Source organism: Puma concolor, chromosome C2, assembly GCF_028749965.1.
Source record: "Puma concolor isolate L17-30 chromosome C2, mPumCon1.1.hap2, whole genome shotgun sequence".
Lineage (NCBI taxonomy): Eukaryota > Metazoa > Chordata > Mammalia > Carnivora > Felidae > Puma > Puma concolor.
The window spans coordinates 66,538,394-66,558,592 of NC_141675.1; the positions used below are offsets into that span (position 1 = coordinate 66,538,394).

The following is a 20,199-nucleotide window of genomic DNA, read 5'->3' on the forward strand; positions in this document are numbered from 1 at the left end:
CAAATGTGGGACCTTATTGTTACTAAACTTGGTCATTTCACTGAAGGGATGTGATAATCTATTTAATTACAAAGCATTTTAAAAGCTCATGCTAGAACAAGGTAGTGTGCATTGGGGTTAAGAAAATGAGTAGGACATTATTCTTATCTTCAAATCCCAACACATAGCCCATTGTGAGAAAAACATTCAACAAATCATAATACAGTGTGGTCAGTTTTTTTTTACATGATTGCAACCCAGGAAATTCAGGGACCTGGAATGTTTGAGGGAGTTGGGGAGGGCATCACAGGTGGTGACAAGTGATCTGGTTTGGAAGGGCAAGTTTAAATTTGGCATGAGAAGTGGAAGGAAAGAAATGCAGAACAGAGGGTGGCACATGGGATATTCTCAAATCATGATGACATGCTAGAGACTGAAAGTTTGATGTGAAATATACATGGAACACCAGCTGGATGTAGTTTCCTAGGAAACAAAGCAAAGAGATAGTTTCAGGTAACCCATACCTAGGAAGAAGTGTCAACTTGAATTTAAAGTGTAAGCTTTTATAGAACTAAGTTTACTAGGATTATTGAATATAAAGGCTGCAAGGAAACTTAAGACTCATTTCATTTATATGGCCACCTTAGTTGATAGCATCCTTCTCTAGCCTGAGAGCTAGGAATAGAGAGATTGGACTAGAAGCAACCAGGATGTAAAAAGGCACAGTAGATACCAATGTATGCAAGAGCCTAAGGAGGTCTTAGCGCATCATGGATATTTAGCCCAGAGAGGGATAAGAATTAATCCATTACATAAAGAGAGACCATTGAGAATAAACACATTCTGATGGTGTGAGACAAAGAAAGAAATCAGATAAGGCGACTGTGTAGTTGGTGCTTAATGACCACTTGCTGAATGCATGTCAGACATTCCTATGTATAATATCCCCAAACTTTACAGCAACCCTGGGAGACAGGTATTTCATAAGTGAAGCATCAGATACACTATAGAATATGCTTAAATCACAAAGTTGGTAAATGACAGAGCCAGGACTAGAACCCATGCCTGCCTGGTTCTGAAATATAGTGAGAGAACAGAAGCATCAAGCACAACACCACATACTTGAAGTGATGCCTTCTGATATCACAGTCCCATGTATGACTTGCCAATGTGAGACTTATGGGAACTCAGAGAAGTGTGTAAGATCTCCCTGGGGGACTAGCCTTTCATCCTCACAAATTGCATCTGTAAGAACCCAGTTCTTCTTGTGGCTATGATGTGCCTATAAGCATTGGACACCTCCATGTAGCAGTGACTGTCAAAAAAGGTGGTGAAGCCTAGAATCAGCACTGTCCTATGGGCTGGTCTTTTATTCTGTACTAATTTTTAAGATCATTAATTCTTAGCCCGTTTCTGATCATCCTAGTTGTGTCTGTTTTCATAGAAAGCTTGACCTCTATGTTACATATACAAAGTCTATACATTAGGGCTTTGTTATTTCCAGAACCTCCCAGCTCACTTAGATACTCTGAGCCTAATAATAATAATGATAACACTTACGTGGCATTTATTATTTGCTTGTCACTATTCTAAGTGCTTTACATATTTTAACTTATTTAGTCCTCACAGTAATTATATGAGGTAGGTACTATATCATCAGGAATTGAGCCCCAGAGCTTCTAATGGCAGAACAGGATTTAGACTCAGATCTTTAGAATGAAATTAACTAGTTGAATACTTTCTACATGCCAAGATGTAATAGGCACTCTATCTGAATTGTTAGCTCTAATTCTCACTATCACTCTGTGAGGCAGGTACTATCATCCTCACTTGGCAAATGGGGAATGTAAGTATCATAGAGGTTAAACAACTTGCCACTAGGTGGTGGATCTGGAAAAATTTAAGCACAGTCCTGTTTGACTCCCAGACCCATACTACCTCTCTCCCGCTGTGCCTAGAGCCAGCCCCTCATTCTGATCTAGCTCCACACGTCCATGCTGGGTCATGAAAGAGAGGAAGGAATAAAGGACAATGTACTGTCATCCTGGATAAGGAAGAGGGATGAATGGAAGAAGCTAAACTTACCTAAGGGAGACATCTCGCCTGGGCAGTAGTAGATATTACCCTCAAACACAAAAGCTATTTGTAAGGGTAATTTCCAGAGGTGAGTTCAGTAGGATTACTTCCAGATATTAACCATCTCAATGAATGAAGAATTTCTATCATCTACTAATTTGGCACTTTTGACTAAGAGCTGTTAGTGTTGGTCTTTTATCAGCAAAGAAAACATTACTGCGTTAATTGTCACTTAAGGTGTTAATCTGCTGGTTCTTTAATTTCTCATGTTTCTACTCATAAATCTGATTTGATGATAAGCAAAAGCCTGGTCTTTTGCTTTAATTCTGGAGATAGGGTCTAAACAATTATTTCATAGACTATTTCTTTACACTTCATCACTTTTGTCATTTGCTTACTGTATAATTATATTTAAAATATTCTTTGGTTTTAGTTGAAATTCTTTTCACTGCTTGATGCTCTTTTTGAAAAATTAGGTTTCTTAAAGTATTTTTTATTATCTTGGGCTTTGCTTTAATTGACACAACCTTCCAGTTCTCCAATTTTTGAAACTTTCAAAATACTGTTTTTTTTCTTCCAAAATCCTTGATATTGTTTTTGGAATTCTGTGACTTACACTGCTCTTTACTTTTAACATATACTGTTACATATTAGAAAAATTATGTATTAAACTATAATGACAATTTTTGAAACCTACATACATTCCATAAATTTTTCTAAACACCTTAACATCAAGAGATATTTGTGGGGAAATATGTGAGAATATATAGGGGTGTAGTGCTTGCAGAACTTGATTTTTTCAAGAATTTTGGTTTGGTATAAACTTAGAAAAACAGTAGATAAGCACAATAACATGGTACTGTGACAGGCGTTCTAAAAACTCTCTGGAATTTCATATTACTGCTCATTCTCTGAAATGTTTAAAGGCATATGCATTTATGGTATTCAATTTTAAGAAAAAATTCAATTTTTTTTAAAGTTTTCTTCCTTTGTGAGTTATTTCTAGTTCATATGATAAACTTGATTTTGATTCATTTTTATTTTCCCTAAGAATTTTATTCATTTTTACCTGTGTGAAAAAATACATACCTATTTCTGTAGAAATCATGTTATTAGTCAGTCAAGTTCTCATTACCTTTATTCCCGCTAAACTTACAACTACCTATAAATCCCATGCCTTCTTTCATTCAAAGTCAAGGTAACCAATTATTTAAACATGTAATTCTCAATAGATCAAAGATTTTGTCTTTGATTGGCAGCCAATCTAAAGCTCTGCCTTACATTTTATTCCTTTAAGCCTCCAGATAGGGTATTTGATCCTTGTCTAAGTCCTTTGCTCTTTTTTGCCCTCATGCCACTCATCTCCTTGTAAAATCCCGCATTTCATTATTAGCTTCACACAGACCCACAAATGGCTGTTTTCTCTTATTAAGTTTCCCTGGGCTCTTCAGCTGAAATGGAGCTCTATTTTACAGAAGTGTATTTCTACTCCTACTATTACTATTGCCTTTCATTCATTGCTTGAATTTACTCTTCACTAGATTTCTTTTGAATTTTCTTTATTGGTCCCTTAACTCATGAGTTCACCAAAGCCATACTTCCAAATGTCACTAATAATTACTTCTTGTTAAAAACCCAAAGATTTCCCTCTGTTCTTGTATTTCTTTCACTCTTGATTAGGTATATTCAAAATTCTATTCATTGCTTATATTTTTTTCTTAGCTCTAGGACCTATGAGTGCTAGATGTTTGATGTCATGTCTTTCAGATATGTCTTTCAAAGTGTTTTAAAAACTCATTTATATTATTTGGTCTCTTGAGGACCAACTGTAGATTTTTCAAGGTATAGCTGAGCCCTCTATTCTATTTGCAGGTACTAGCAAAGTGAAGGATAATTGGAACTACATTTATATTCCAAAAGTTCTGTGCTTTCTTTGTTCTGTATTTTCCCATTGCCCAGAGGACATATCCACTAGAATAGCCTGTTGCCATGTTAAAACAAATAATTTATCAACTTTCTCCAATTTCTAAGCCATTTGTCCTACTGTATATATGTGTGCTTCTTGATGAAATCTTAGTGATTAATTAAATACTATATATTGTCTGTATCACCATAATAAGCAAAATCTGCTCTGTCCAATATAGTAGCCACTGGCCATTTGTGGCTTTTGAGCACTTTAAATACGACTATAATTAATTTCACCTGTTTATTTTTCATTTTTAAATGTGGCTAATACAAATATTAAAATTTCAGGGGCACCTGGGTGTCTCAGTCAGTTGGACGTCCGACTTTGGCTCAGGTTATGATCTGATGGTTTGCGAGTTTGAGCCCCGTGTCTGGCCCTCTGCTCTTAACACAGAGCCCACTTCAGATCCTGTCTCCCTGTCTCTTTGCCACTACCCTGCCCACTCTTGCTCATGTGCGTGCTCTCTCTCTCTCTCAAAAATAAATGAACATTAAAAAAAAATAACATAAAATTTCATATGTGGATCATGTTTTTTTTTTTTTTTTCTTGGACAGTGCTGGGCTAGGATTTACTACAGTCACAACAACAAAATCTTAGTGACTTACAGCTACAAAGGTCTAATTTTCCCTCATGTTCCATGTCTGTTGCTGGCTGACTGAAATTTGTGTTCTATATTCCCTCACTTTTGAACCCAGCTTGATGGAGCAGCCACTGTCCAAGTCAACCAGTCAGTGGAATCGAGGGAAAGAGAAGTGTCGGGGTCTTGAACAAATAATGAAATGCTCTATCTAGCTTGGAAATGACATTTTACATATATACTCTGATTCACTGACCAGCAAAAGTCACAGGGTACAACATGGTAACAATAGCATCAGAAAGTGTGTCCAGAAGATGGAAAGGAAAAAACACAATGAATGGTACTAATAAATACTACACAATCTTTCGAAAAGTTCTTTCTGGTGTTTTTTTCTCATTTCTTATAGTCTCTTACTTGCAAAGTGGCCTCAATATCTGTTTTCCTATAGATGGCTATTTGGAAATGCTATATTGGCAACTCTGCCATTATTTTTTATAGCATAATGATAATTGTAGCTAATCTTTAGAGGTAGCTTTAATTATTTTCAGTTTCTGATTAGAGCATAGTCATTGTTGGACAAGTCATGTAAAATTGTTATAGTTCAAATTAAATATGTATTTGAAAATTTAGAAAAGCAAACACTGGAAGGTTATCACTTATTCTCTTTGCTTATACATTGTTTTGTTTTTCTGTTTTTTTTTCTCCCTTTTAACTGAAGGACCTTTTACTTTTCAGAATGCTACAGAGATGTGCTCCCAGTTTAGCAGAGACTTCGAAACAATTAGCACACTGTCAAGAGCTATAGTCACTAGTAGAAAAGAAAATACCGAGTTAGTTGTTACCCCGTAAGTGTGGGGGCAACCACTCCTTATATAAGACACTGCTGGCATTGGTGTCACTTGCTTCTCTGGAAAATAAAGCCTGTATTCTTATTTATTCAAATTCACATTTTGACTTGTTCAGAGAATTAATGTAAAATCCTATGTGAAGGGCTCACTCTTCAGGTAAACAATCAAACCACATTTTTGGCACAGTCATTAAAAAAGATCCTGTAAGATGCACTTACATAGAGAGGCTAAAGATGATAGTGAGAAGGGCACAGGCTTTGGAACATGGACTTTGTAGCCAGGAAGCATCTCCATGCCATTATTTACTAAGTGACTTTAATCAAAGTATTTAAGCTTATTAAACCTCATCTTCTGCTCTGGAAAATGGGGATAATTCTTATCTTGCTTGATTATTATGTATCTAAAAGACTTCTGGAACATATTAATTCTATACTGAATGCTAGTTGTTATGAGAAGAACTATAATGTAGCTACATATCCTAATTGGGGCAACATAAAGAGCATATTACTTTTCACAGAATGATTCCTTTGCGAAAGCAGTGTTCTCATTATTAGTTTCTTCTTGATAGCATTTTCATTTTACTTTGACATTGTACGGTCTATTCCAATTTGTCCTTCAAGCCAATTCTTGATGTAGTTTTGCTATGTGTTTTCAAACACATTAGGTAGCCTTTCATTCAAATAACTACAGGCTTTTCTTCAAGCTGACCCTACAGCTGGGGTCTCTGACTTTGATCATTTTTCTCTTGTTTCTCTTACCCCCATAGCACTTTGCATATGCCACCATCATGGTATTTATTACATATGCCCATCAACTATAGTCTTGTATACATGACTTAATTGCTCTATAAATCTCAAGTTTTTTAGGGAAGGAGCTGTCATAAATAGAAAGCAAAAGTGAATGGAAAACATATTCTGTACTAAGTTCTCTAAGGCCTTCATCTCAAGTTAAATCTCTAAAGGACACAAAGTTATTCCTGTTTTATAGATAAAGGAAATTGAGGCTAAAACAGTAAGTACCCAATGTGACACCAATAGGAAGGATTCAAATCCAAGTTACCTCTATCTAAAACTCAAATTCTGAACCACTGTCCTCTTTTCTGCCTTCATCCTACCCACGTCCTGTGGAACTCTCCACCCCTGAATACTCAGCATAGTGCTTTGATTCAAGCTTTTACTTGATTAATAAGTAAATTCAAATGTTCTTACCACTAATATTTTTATCAGTAGGCAACCCTTATGTTACTCATAAGAACTGAAAGTATCAAAGCATTCATAACTTAAACACTACAGAAAGTAATACTTCTGTCTCCCACTATCTTAGTGAAAAAAAAAAAAGACCAATCTCAGGACATGGTAAGAAGGTCTGTTTCAGCTGCGCAGGAGCTACTTTCTAAACTGCAATGCCACCATCTTGAATTTCCCTCATGGCTCATCTACATGATAGATATCATTTCCCTTTCTATCTCTCTTTCTTCTTCATTTATTGCCTACCTACTACTTACACTTTTTTTTTAGCTTGGCTCTGTTTTGAGGTATCTCATAAAAATACATACCATTTAACAAAATAACAATGAACAGATGAAAAAGATTAGAGTAAAGGAAAAATAAGGGTAGAAAAAATAGATATCAGGGTTATGGTTTAATTACAAAGATGCAAATCATAAGATCCTAGGCAGTGAGTGGGAAAAGACTGTAAATTTAATGCTAATCTTCTTTACACCAAAGTAAAGTGGAAATATAACCAGGTATAAAGTTTAGTGTTACTAATATGGAAAAGACTGCTCACCCATGGAAAATTTATCATACACAGGCACGTTTTGGCATAGTGAAAAATATGTATTACATTCAACATTACTTTTTTCAGTGGCTACTTGATAAGTTTGACTTTGAGACCCAGCAGCTCAGTGAAACTTAAAACTTATTAAACAGTGTGTATTCTGTCTTTCCACCAAAAGCCAATCTTGTTCTCTACTGTATTTGAACGTCAGGCTGCAAATGACAGGACTGAGACTTTGAGTCTTAATGAGATATAAAATGAAGCGGAGATATGTAAATAGGATTGTATTTAGGTTACCAAAGTTATGAGAGGCCAAAACTGGAGTGAGATGGTAAGCCAGTATGGACAGTCACCACAGATGTGAACTCACTTTTGGTGATGATGGACAAGATCAATTTTCAATAGTGACTTCATATACATCATTTTTAATATTTGTTCACATTTCAGTAGTGTTTCTCCAGCAACCATTGCTAGCCTTTAGTTTTATGTCATCAAAATAACCAGAAAAAAACCCAGAAGTCAAATGGTTATGGCATTTTTTTAAGTTTCAAAATATGGCAAGATTTTAATATAGCCAAGGGCATGCATAGATGAGTTTTAATAGAACTGGGAATATATTCACGATCATCAGTTCTACTGTTATGATCTGAAACTGATTAACTGATTTGCAGAGTCATGTGGCAAAAAAAAAAGAGGAGCCTAATCTCAGAATTTTTACAAAGCAAGGCTCTGTGCCTAGGCCACAGCAGGCAGTGGTCCCCTATGAGGTGGGAGAATAGAAACCAAGTTGCCTCCTGGAGTGCTCTGTTTGAGTGGTGTTGGGGCCTTAGGAAATTTGATTGGTTTTGTGAATCCCTTCCTCCTTGAGCCTGACTGCCTCTCTGGGATGTGTCTGTGGGAATGTGAAGATGGCCATTGATCCAGCTGGTATCTTATCAATCACTGAATTCTTCTGAAAGATGACTAGGCACAACCCTCATCAGGTTCCTGCTATGTTTTAATCACTGTCAATTTTTGAGATGCTTAATCTTCCCTGATAATGAGGATTTAATTCTATTTTAAGTGTGATTTTGACTTTCTCTTAGTTTCCATTCTTATCACTGTGTTTAATGAGAGAGTTAATCACTCACTGATGTTTGGGGGCTGATGTAAACAATCTTTTCAATTTCAATGTGTATATAGTAAAACATTAAGGCAATATTTTTAGTGCGTCTAAAGATTACCTATCTCAGAATATCTTCAGGTGCCTGATAAAATGCAAATTTCTGTTTCCTACTCCAGACCCACTGAAGTTTGAGAACTGGTACCTTATATAAATTAGGATAGCAAAAGAGTAATTCTTATTTAATCATTATGGTTTTAATTATTTAATGCTTTATTGTGGTATAGCAATGTTAAAGAATGACTAGCTGTCTTTCCATGAATTACCATATTCCTTATGGGGACTATAGTCCAAGTAGATTTCCTCATCTGGGGCTCCACAAGAAATTAAGCCCTGATGACTTAAGGCATCTATTATATGTAATGAATTAATTTCTCTTATGCCTCTAGAATGATACCATTTATGTACCAACCCAGGAGAATGGAGAAAATAATTTCTCAATTTTCTGTGTTCTGAGGTTCAGAGGAAGAAACTTGTTGAAAAGAATTAAAATTATCTTATTAAGCTTATAGATTTGGCATTAACAAAGTCATTATATTTATATATTTAGGACAAGTTAGAATCTTTCCATGTCTTCTGATGTTTTAAAATATCTTATTATCAAAATAAATCATGCACATGTGAAAAAAATCAAATAGCATTCTTTAACTAACTTTTGCTGCAGTGGCAAGTAACTCCAAAATTTCAGTGGCTCATAATACAAAGGCTTATTTCTAGACCATGCTGCATATCATAAGTTGTCTGGGGCCTAGCGCTGAAACGTGTATTCTCATTCTGGTACTCAGGCTGATGATTAGCCACCAAAGTTTCTGATTCATGTTACAGAGAAAAAAAAAAGAGAGAGGGTGATGAATTGTGTATTGCTTCCACCTAGAAGTGACACATGCCACTTTCACTCACAAGTCCTTAGCCATGACTAGTAATATGTTTCCATGCAGCCCCACAGGGACCAAGAGGTGCAGTCCTGCCATATTCTTGAGGGGTAGAGAACTGGGAATATTTGGTGAACATCAGTAAATAATTATAAGTTATATTGAAAAGCAAATGTTGACTATCAAAATCCTCTCTCTTGCCAGGCTCTGCCCTCAAGTGACAACCACTTCAGTTTCTGTTTAGCTCTTCTGATGTTTATTTTAAAATGATATGTTGATATCTCTCTTTAAAAAAAATCTACTTATACATTGTGTGTTGACTTGCTGCTATGGAAAAAGAGTCTAGTTCATTCACACCATCAACCTTCTCTCTGCTTCCTGCTCAGATCCTTCCCCCCTATTATCTTGCCTTCTTGGAAAGTTAATTAAAGATGTACTATAGTGAGAAGAGGGTATACCAAGAAAGATGAATACATGATATCACAGAAAGAATGGGTTTGACTTAGAAGCACAGTAACATGCCATCTCTCTACAATAACTAGACTCTGCCTTAGAGAGAAGTAGAACAAAGGCTTTGGACAGAAGGCTCTGGGAGATAGGAAGAATCTGTAAAAATAAAGAATGATTCCAAATTGTACAAAATTAGGAATATGGTAAAGGCATTTGGTAGAGGATTTAAGGAGAATTCATTCTAAAACACAAGATGGTGTTTTTCTTGTGGAAGTATTGGACTTATAGGGGATGAAATATAATCCTAGTATGTGACTCAAGATTGCAATAAACTACATTTGCAGCAGTAGCATCATAGTAAAAATATTTATTAAGTTTAAAAGTTTGGAACTGATCTAATGGTGTAAATGTGGAAGTAAATGTAAGGCTATCAAAGCTTCAGTAGAGCCTGATGTGGGGCAGGAACCTGGAGATCGTGACCTGAGCCGAAGTAGGATGCTTAACCGACTGAGCCCAGGTGCCCCTAATTAAAACATTTAAAAAAATCTTATTCTTGGGGCGCCTGAGTGGCTCAGTTGCTTAAGTGTTCGACTTCAGCTTAGGTCATGATCTCGCGGTTCGTGAGTTTGAGCTGTGCTGACAGCCCAGAGCCTGGAGTCTGCTTCGGATTCTGTGTCTCCCTCTCTCTCTGCCCCTCTCCCTCTCACACTCTGTCTCTCTCTCTCAAAAATAAACATTAAAAATTTAAAAAAAAATCTTACTCTGTTTTCTAATTTTTTTCTCTTTTAGAGTCCACTTTTCTGTTTGCTTAATTTGACCTTTTATTTTTTTCCACATCACTTGTTTTCCTTAAATGTCCATTAATCATCGGTTACCTGTAATGGTTAGAAATGAGGTATTTCCTAGAAGCTCTATGGGTGTGGGCAGAACTGATCATTACCTTTCTCTTTATGGTGAACATCAATAAGCCAGCCTTTATACTGGGGGACAGGAAATATCATATGCTGAGATTTCTTTTAATATTTTCTTCAGAGAAGAGCCCTCTGTTATTTGTTTTTGTTTTTACCTGGGATAAGTGATGAACTACTAGGTATTTTGCTAGTTCAGGTCTTCTATTTAGAGACTCTCACAATATCCCCATTTTTTTAGTTTGTCTTAATCCCTAGTGTTATTTATATACTCTTGCCCTTTAATTTAAAGATGGCATTGATACAAATGTCAACTAATACTCTAAGTTGACATTACATGCTCCATGTCTATTGTCCTTTCCATTCCAATAACTATAGGATACATCGTTTGTCTAAATAGTTGTTATTTGTGTCTAGAGTTCTAAATATTTCCTCTAACTTTGCTGCCTCAGGCTAAGATGACTTGTCTTTAGCTCTTAATTTGCAGTAGGTAGTCTAGAAGAATGTACTGAAGAAAAACTCAGTATTTAATTGCAGCATTTTATTTATTTCTCTTGCAACCCTGAGGTGTGTCAGATGAGAATACCACCTAGCTTAATTCTGTCTGATTTCTTAATTCTATTTAAAATACCCATTATTGGTTGCTTTTCTTGCACACTAGTATGTTAGCAACTATGTCTTTGAACTCGATCTCTTCATCCAGAAAAAAAAAAAATGTTGCTTGTAAAGCTTCCAGCTAATTTCATAACATATGTTCTGATTTTCTACTTTTGTCTATTAGCATAGCACTTAACAGTGTTCTACAAAGATAGCAAAAACGGATGTGCTGGTAATGAAATCTGTCACTGAATGTGGGGCTTCCCTGGCACAACTTAGTAAAGAACTTTGAGCTTCTTCAAGGTAATGATTCATTCCCAGTACTATTCTGCCTTTTCAAAGTAGTACATGAACCCCTGATGTATACTTAGGAGCATATCCATTAGGATAAAACCAGCTCTTGAATAATTGTTTTGAAGATGTTTGATGACTTTGACAAGTGTTCCTTGAGTGGAAAGTATGTCAGAAGATAGCATACATATTTTATTATCCTGTGTTCTGAAACATGGCTAAAATTGATTAAATAAAGTCAGATATCATAAGTGAAATTCTTGTAAGAGAACCTTGGATTTCTGAGAATAAGACATTGATAGGATTGATGGTGATGATTCATTAATTTATATATGCAATTAATAATGTTTACTGAACACCAAATCTGTACCAGTCACTACATTAGAAGCTAGAAATAAAATGATAAAGAAAATAAATGCAGTCATTGCCCACATGAAGCTTAGAGACAAGTAAAGAGAGAATTATAATACAATGTGATAAATGCAACAAAATATTACTTGTCATGGAAACATAGATGTGACAGTAAAAAAGACTTGGGTGGAGAGATGGAGGTCAGAGTAATCCTCTCATTGGAAATAATGCCTTAGCTGAAATCTAAATGATATACCGAAATTAACCAGGCATGAGAGTTCAAACGTGTGTGTTTTAGAAAAAAGACATGTGGAAAGTTCCGAAGTATGGGTGGGAAAATGGTATAATTGAGTAACAGAATGATTTTGAGTGACTGAATTATTGTGTTGGATTGGGTATGACATGTGGTAAGTCATAATGATGTGCTAAGTCATAATAGGGACATAGCCTTTATCTGAAAAGTAATAGGGGACACTTATTTGATTTAAGTAGGAAAGTGCCATGATTTTGTGTATGCGTGTTTATTACTCTGGCTGCTGTGTGGAGAATGATTTAGAGAGAAGCAGCAAAGGAGGGCAGGGAGACAGAGGGCTATCATTTATTTGTGTAAGAGATAAGGAAGTGGCAACGAGTACAAAGAAAAAAGTAGGTGTCATAGAATTTGTACATTCTAGTAATTTATTGGTTATAATGGATGAGGAAAAAGGACTCAAGAAGCACCATATTTTCTTGGGCACTAAAGTGGTTATCAGTACCATTCTCTGAAAAAAGGAATACATGGAAAGGATTGGGTTTGAAGAAATCCCTTGAGGCAAGGTTGAGGTATATTGAGTTTGAAGTAGTTATGGAACATCCAGATAGAGGTATGTAGTAGGCAGTCAGAAAAATAGGTTTAAAAAAAGATTTGACCTAGATATATAGACTTGGAAATTTTCAGTATGTAGGTGGCAAATGACACCCTAGAATTCATGACACAATCCAGAGACAGACTAAAGTGAAAAGGGAAAGGGTCCCTAAAGAGAAAACTGAGGAATCCCAACTTTCAAGAGAGGGGAAACCTAGAAGGCCTTAGTTAGGAGAAAGACCAGCAAGGAGCACTGTCACAGAACCGAGGAAAGAAAGAAAGAGGCAGGAGGGAGGGAGGGCATAATCCAGAATGTGACATGATCGTGGCAGGCCAATGTATGATAGAGTATAAGTTATCTTTTAGATTTGCTACAAAATGGTCATTGATGGCTCTGCAAAGTTTTTAGTGTCAAAGATGGAGAGAAGTCTTGGAGGTGGTGTTAAGGCAGAGATAGAAACAAATGTATATTCCAGGAGACTTATAACTAAGGAAGTATTATGAGAATTAGCTTTCTCTGAAGCCCTACCAGGGAAGAATAGAGATTAAACTAGATTGATAAATAGATTGATTTTAACTAAAATTTGAGGCCTTCTTACAAGACTAACAATAAAAGGAAAATGTAAATAAATTAGATTTCACTAGATTGCTAAGGTCCCTGATTCTTACCAGGTGACAGTTGTATGATTCTATTATATTTTCTCTCTGTGTTATGCATGGGTATGATAAGCCTTGACAGTTGGGTTATGTTATCGAATCTCTGAATTATTTTTTAACTCACAATGGAGTGATAACAAATGTCCAATATCATTCCTTTACATACTCTTTTACTTATACACATAAAGTTGAGCAATACATACAAATCGGCAAACAAAAAATTATTGCATCTTGAATGAAGAAAATAATTAAATATCTTACATTCTGTAATTTAATGAGCAATACTCTTTCTTTATAAATAATATTTTAAAATTAATACATGCATATGCTTTTAAGAAGAGTAAACAGTACAAAATTAAAAGGTATAAAGTAAAAATGTAACCTTTTAGCGTAAGCCCCTTGCTTACTCCTTGGAGGGAACTATCTCTTCAGAACTTTTCCCTGAATCTATAATAAGATATGCATTCAGGAGAGGCTTACTTACTTTGGGGCACTAGTTAATTGAATTTGGGGCTAGAGTGACTTGAATTATTTAAATTGTTCTTGGGTACAAGTAGTATTTTCTCTTGTGAATATCTCAGTGAATATCAGTCTGAATCTTTCCAAATATTCTTATTTTCATACCAGAAGCCACCTGCCATCCGCTGTCATTTGCGTTCTCTCTCGTTCTGAACTATAGTCTTGTAAATCTTTTATTCACTCAACAGGATTATAGCCCATACTTTGAAACAAGTACTTCATCCTAATTAGTTCCACAGGTGCCTTTCTTTTAAAAAGGAGATAGTTTCCACGCTGTCTCCAAAAGAATGTTTTTGGGTCATTATCCCTTTGATAAATGAACTCACTGTTGAGCAGGGGTTTCCCTAAAGGGTCTCTGTGATGCACAAAAATGCTGTGTTATAACTTTTGATCCATTATTGCCCCAATTTTCTCAATTTATCCAATATTATATCCAGATATGCAGTCCCAGATCTCCAATGAACCATACTGATGCTTCCTTGTTGATTTTATGTACTTATTTTTCCTCAGGTTGCTACTAAACATAAGTTCTTCTCTTCGTACTAGGTATTATGTGTCAGCTTTTACAGAATTAGATGGTTTATGGCATTGGTATGAGAATAAAGTGCTTACAGACAATGGATTAGTGGTTTGAATTCTTCCCAGACTATCAGTAGTCAAAAGTTGTTAGTACTCTCTTGGGGTCTATATAAAATGAAGGTGGTCTGATTATAATTCCAGGCCAGCAAGAAGGAGCATGATTTCTGTTACAGAGGGCAGAGACAGAAGTCTTGGTAAGGACAGCAGATGTCTCCTTTGAATGGCTTATAAAAACAAAACCTGAACACATTTTAATTTTTTTTCCCAAAAGCTCTATCCCCAGGAGTAGGGATAGTGTAGTCCTTCTCCCCAGTCATTTCCTCCACTATTGTAATTCTTTAATTTATTAACTTACTCATTTACTGTTTTCTCCAACACTCATAAAGTTCTTTGAAATTGTTTCTATTTTCCTTGTTCCAAAATAATGCCCACCAGAAACACCTTTGGCCCCTCACTCAACATCTGCAACCATCTTGTTCCCGATGTTTCTCTGGATCCCATAACTTATCACCTTATCAAATGGGAGCTGTAGATCTATACTGCTTCTCTAAAATTAATTGTCTGGTCAGTATATCAAGGAAGCTTTGTGCACATTTGACTATGTCAAGCTAGGATATAAAAATATATATAAAATTCTTAAATGATTCCTATATTAGCTAGACTTTCAAATTTTTGCATGCCTTAATGTAATAAAAAAGCAAAAGAGAAAGTATTGAGGAAATTCAAGTAAACCTAAATTTTTCTTTCTAGATCATGTGATGGTTCTGTGTTGATTATAGATTTAATATGATATGTAATACGATCTAACTGTAAAGCTAATGATGATCAGTTAATTTAAAGACAATTCTCTGAAAAGAAGTATAATATGTGATTTAATATTGTTGATTAAAGACTGGGCTTTAGGGGCGCCTGGGTGGCGCAGTCGGTTAAGCGTCCGACTTCAGCCAGGTCGCGATCTCGCGGTCCGTGAGTTCGAGCCCCGCGTCGGGCTCTGGGCTGATGGCTCAGAGCCTGGAGCCTGTTTCTGATTCTGTGTCTCCCTCTCTCTCTGCCCCTCGCCCGTTCATGCTCTGTCTCTGTCCCAAAAATAAATAAACGTTGAAAAAAAAATTAAAAAAAAAAAATAAAGACTGGGCTTTAATATTATTTATTGAAGCAGTTTTCAAAAAATTTTTTTTTTACCAGACCTACAAAAATGTATTATTTTATATTAGGATCTAGTATATAACAACATACTGATACATGTGTGTATGCATATATATATATTATATATATATAATATATATGTATACTTGTATGTGTATGTAAATGATATGATATAGAGATTTTATTAAATGTTGTTACTTTACTATCTGCAGTGCCCTCCAATATATTATATTCTTTTTTCTTCTGCTGTGTACCATTAAGAAATAGCTGGCCACATCCCATTAGATTTATTTCATGTAATGTCATAGATTACAGTTTGAAAAACACTAAGGGTTCCTGGCTGGCTCAGTTGGTAGAGTATGCAACTCTTGATCTTGGGACTATAAGTTCAAGCCCCACATTGGGTGTAGAGATTATTTAAAAATAAAATTTTAATAAAAACACTGATCTATTGTGACCCCTTGAGAATTGTGAATATATATCTATATTATATCCTTCCTACCACAGTTGCTTTTATTTCAGAAAAAGGTTTGTGATAAGACGTGTTCTACATTGGAGATTTTTTTAACCACTAACTGTGAATTTCTATTAGATTAAAGGTACCACATTTTATGAATGAAGACTAAAAATATGTTCACCATCACCATGGAACTAAATAGTCTGTAACTATCTCCCTTTCACATGACTAGATAGTAAATTCAGATAAATTATGTGTTTAAAAAGATTTTTCTTTTATTTCTACTTATCTGTTTCCTGAATAAATAAAAGACTGCTTTCTAACATATTATTCCAGCATACTTATAAACTTTAAATGTTACTTAGCAAAATATAAAATAAAATATTTCAAATTTTGGTTAAGCAAAGTGATATATAATATGTTTCACTTTGTATACCTATTTTAATATAGTGCCAGTGAGCCATACAGGTTTTTTTTTTTCCCTCTGTTTACTGGTCCATATTCCTGTGTTAATAAAAATGTTGCTTCTCATTTTATACTAAAATTTACTTTCTCCCTGAATGAAAAGAATGCTTCCTCTTTTTTTATTAGATTAAATTATTTATAGGCAGGATGGTAAATCATGCAATGCTTGTGATAAAAATTGTTTGCACCAGTTCTTTATGATGCTTATATTACTGGTGGAAAGATGACCGTGCATATTTCTGAACCAAATTTAGCCAGCTGACAACATTAACCCGTGGGATTTGGAGAAAAACCAATCCTTTGTAAATTATTTTTGAATATATATTTTATATTTATACTTATATTTAGAATATATTTATGAAAATTATTTCATATTTCCTCTGCCTGCAAGTTACCAACATTGTTCACTCTACTATGGAGGTCAGTAACATAGTCTTTCCTAAAAGCTAACCTTTCCCAGTGGGCCATTATTGGTGACATAACCTTATCTTCTACCTCAATGATAAATTCCGCATGTTACTGGCAGATGATGGTATTGAAAATGCAGAAGGTGATGAGGAGATTGTGAGGATCTGTGTCACTTGAGTTAGACTCTGAAAGCTGGTAAGGAGTCCTGAATCCTATTGTTGGCTCAGTCAAAATTTGACTTTCAATATCTTAATTGAACTTAGCCATGGTATCTTTCTATACAGTATTGCAATTTGTTGTAAATTTCTCTTTGGCAAGCTTTTTTTTTAAAGTTTATTTATTTACTTTGTGAGAGAGAGAGAGGGAGAGAGAGCATGAGTGGGGGAGGGGCAGAGAGAGAGAGAGAGAGAGAGAGAGAGGGAGAATCTCAAGTAGTCTCCACACTCAGCACAGAGCCGTATGCAGGGCTTCATCTCATGAACCCTGAGATCATGACCTGAGCCAAAATCAAGAGTCAGAGGCTTAGCCAAATAAGCCACCCTGGTGCCCCAGGAATCTTTTTTTTTTATGTTTATTTATTTTGAGAGAGAGAGAGAGGAGAGAGAGAGAGAGAATGGTGGAGGGACAGAGAGAGAGGGAGAGAGAGAATCCCAAGCAGTCTCCATACTCAGCACAGAGCCCAATGTGGGGCTCAATCTCACAACTGCAAGATCATGACCTGAGCCTATGTCAAGAGTTGGACACTTAACCAACTAAGCCATCCAGGCGACCCTCTTTTTTTTTTTAATTGTTTTTAATGTTTATTTATTTTTGAGAGAGAGAGAGAGAGAGACAGAGTGCAAGCAGGAGAGAGGCAGAGAGAGAGGGAGACACAGAATCCAAAACAGGCTCCAGGCTCTGAGCTGTCAGCACAGAGCTCAATGTGGAGCTCGAACTCACAGACTGCTCGATCATGACATGAGCCAAAGTTGGGGCTTAACTGACTGAGCTCCCCAGGTGCCCCCCAGGCACCTCTCTTTAGCAATCTTGCAGATTTTTTTTCCAAATGAAATGTGACATGAGAATTCTATTTGGACAATTAAGGTGGAAATAATTTTGTTTTTAATAAATATATGAAGAAGTTTAGAACAAAAATCATCCATGATTTTCTCTTCTGCCCTTAATAAGGTATGGGATTCTATATGTGCCATGCTTGGATAAAAAGCATGTTTAGGCACACATGCATATCAAGGTGCTAAGGAAGGATCTTCTGTTGTTATTATGTCTTCCATCAGGCTACATAGAGGACTAAAGGTCAAGTAAAATGAAAGAATAAATTAAAGCAAAGGACTTAAATGAGTTCATCAATAAAAATTATGTTAGATATTTACCTTACATTTCCCTTCAGCACACTCATCACACAAAATTTGCAAATAACCTGGGAGTCTTCATAATTATCAGATGGCCACTTGGTATTTTAGTATATTTCCTGAAACTACTGAAAAGAAATATTGAAAGTATTAGCTAAATTCTCAAAGTTTACAAAAAAACATTTGTAACCTTCAGTGTCTTCTTTTGTTTTGTTTTAAAGGAAAGCATTTGTTAGCATTTAATGAACCTCCCTCCACATGGCTTCAGGCTACCAGGACACAGCACCCTGTCCCCAACCCCCCCCCCCCCCCCCCCCCGCCAGCCCTTAATCTTCTCAGCTCTTCTGTTAAAGAATTAGGCCTTCATGATGATATGCTGTTGTGAGGGCTTTCCCTTCCCCAGAACTTTGTAGTAGCCCAGTCACACCACATCAATGGTAGAAGCAGCTCCAGTCTTGTTTTGGCGGCATTTACCCATGTCTGCTCCCTAACCAAGGTCTACAGTTTATAAAGGTTGATGGTTGAGTAGAAGTTCTGGTTCCTCCTTAAGTGATAATGCCTCATAGCAACTTTTCCAAAGTGACCTGGTGATTTTTGTTGAAGTTGATCCTGTGGTGATGCATGCCACCAGCATTACTCCTACCTCTTGGGTGCTTCCCACATTTCCCCATAAGGCCATTGCCATGGCTCACATGACCCTGAAGCTTCCTGGTCTTCCTCAGTCTGGATGGCATTGTTGGCAGCCCAGGCAAAAGAGCCCTCAATGTCTTTTTGGAACCATTATGCTAACTATTTAGTGAAGTTAATTTTACCAACAGAGACCTTAACAGTAGACCAGTGACTTGAACAATAGAATGAAAACTGGGATACTGTCATGAAACATCTTGATATGGAGAGGTTCTGAGTCTTTAAAAGATGCACCATAATTTGGTTGATTATAGCTGTATTCTGTAGGGAATGCATTATTACTTTAATTCCTTGGCAGTATTTTTCTCCCTACATATAATGATAACTTCTCTTTTCTAATCTCAAGAATTTCTTTTCTTTTCTTTTTTTTTAATGTTTATTTATTTTTGAGACAGAGACAGAGTGAGAGTGGGGAAGGGGCAGAGAGAGGGAGACACAGAATCTGAAACAGGCTCCAGGCTCCAAGCTGTCAGCACAGAGCCTGATGTGGGGCTCTAACTCATAATGGCGAGATCATGACCTAGGCTGAAGTCAGACGCTTAACCAACTGAGCCACCCAGGTGCCCCTCATCTCAAGCATTTCTATGGATCTAATCAGATTTCTTCCTTCACTTTACTATACTTATTCTGAAAAAGGTCATTCTAGTTCTTCTAATCACCTGCACTTTCATCCTGCTCTCATCTATGACATTTATAGTACAGGAGTCACCGATTGAGTGGATTGGAGGTGTGGAGATGAGCAGATGTGATGACTGCGAAAGTGAAGGAAGGCCAGTGATAGGCAGTGTAATTTTCAGGTTCTTACCCAAAGATTTACAAAAGAAGAAGCAAAAGTTGGGGGAATTCAAATTAAGGATCATGGCATCTTGGGGAAAACAAAATAAAACAAAACAAAACACAAAGCTAAGCCACTTCATTGCTAACTTAAACTAAAGCCAGGAGTGCTTAATTCTGCTAAGGTCTATATTATGGATTCATTAAATTGGTTGAGTGCTCTTTGCCACTTAGTTAATATGTGAGATTTGAATAGCTTAAAGTAATTGTTAGACTAATTGTTTTATGTTCTTAAATAAAGCATTGTGTTTGAAAAATTCTCTTTTTATGATCCCTGATCCTAAGAAAGCTTATTCTTGTGCCCTGAGGATACTCTACATTTTAAAATATCCTCTTGTCTTCTAGATGTACTTTGGATCTAGTTTGATGGAACCTTCCAGTCTTGAAGATTGCTATAA

At 36.0% G+C, this 20,199-nt stretch overlaps 1 protein-coding gene and 1 pseudogene across 3 annotated transcripts in view; one reads left to right on the top strand and one right to left on the bottom strand.

The window, feature by feature from the left end:
- The window catches only part of NLGN1 (neuroligin 1), an 848,745-nt gene that overhangs the window by 112,106 nt on the left and 716,440 nt on the right, over positions 1–20,199 (top strand). The window lies entirely within an intron of this gene.
- On the bottom strand, positions 1,778–19,014 carry LOC112849947 (large ribosomal subunit protein uL15 pseudogene; annotated as a pseudogene).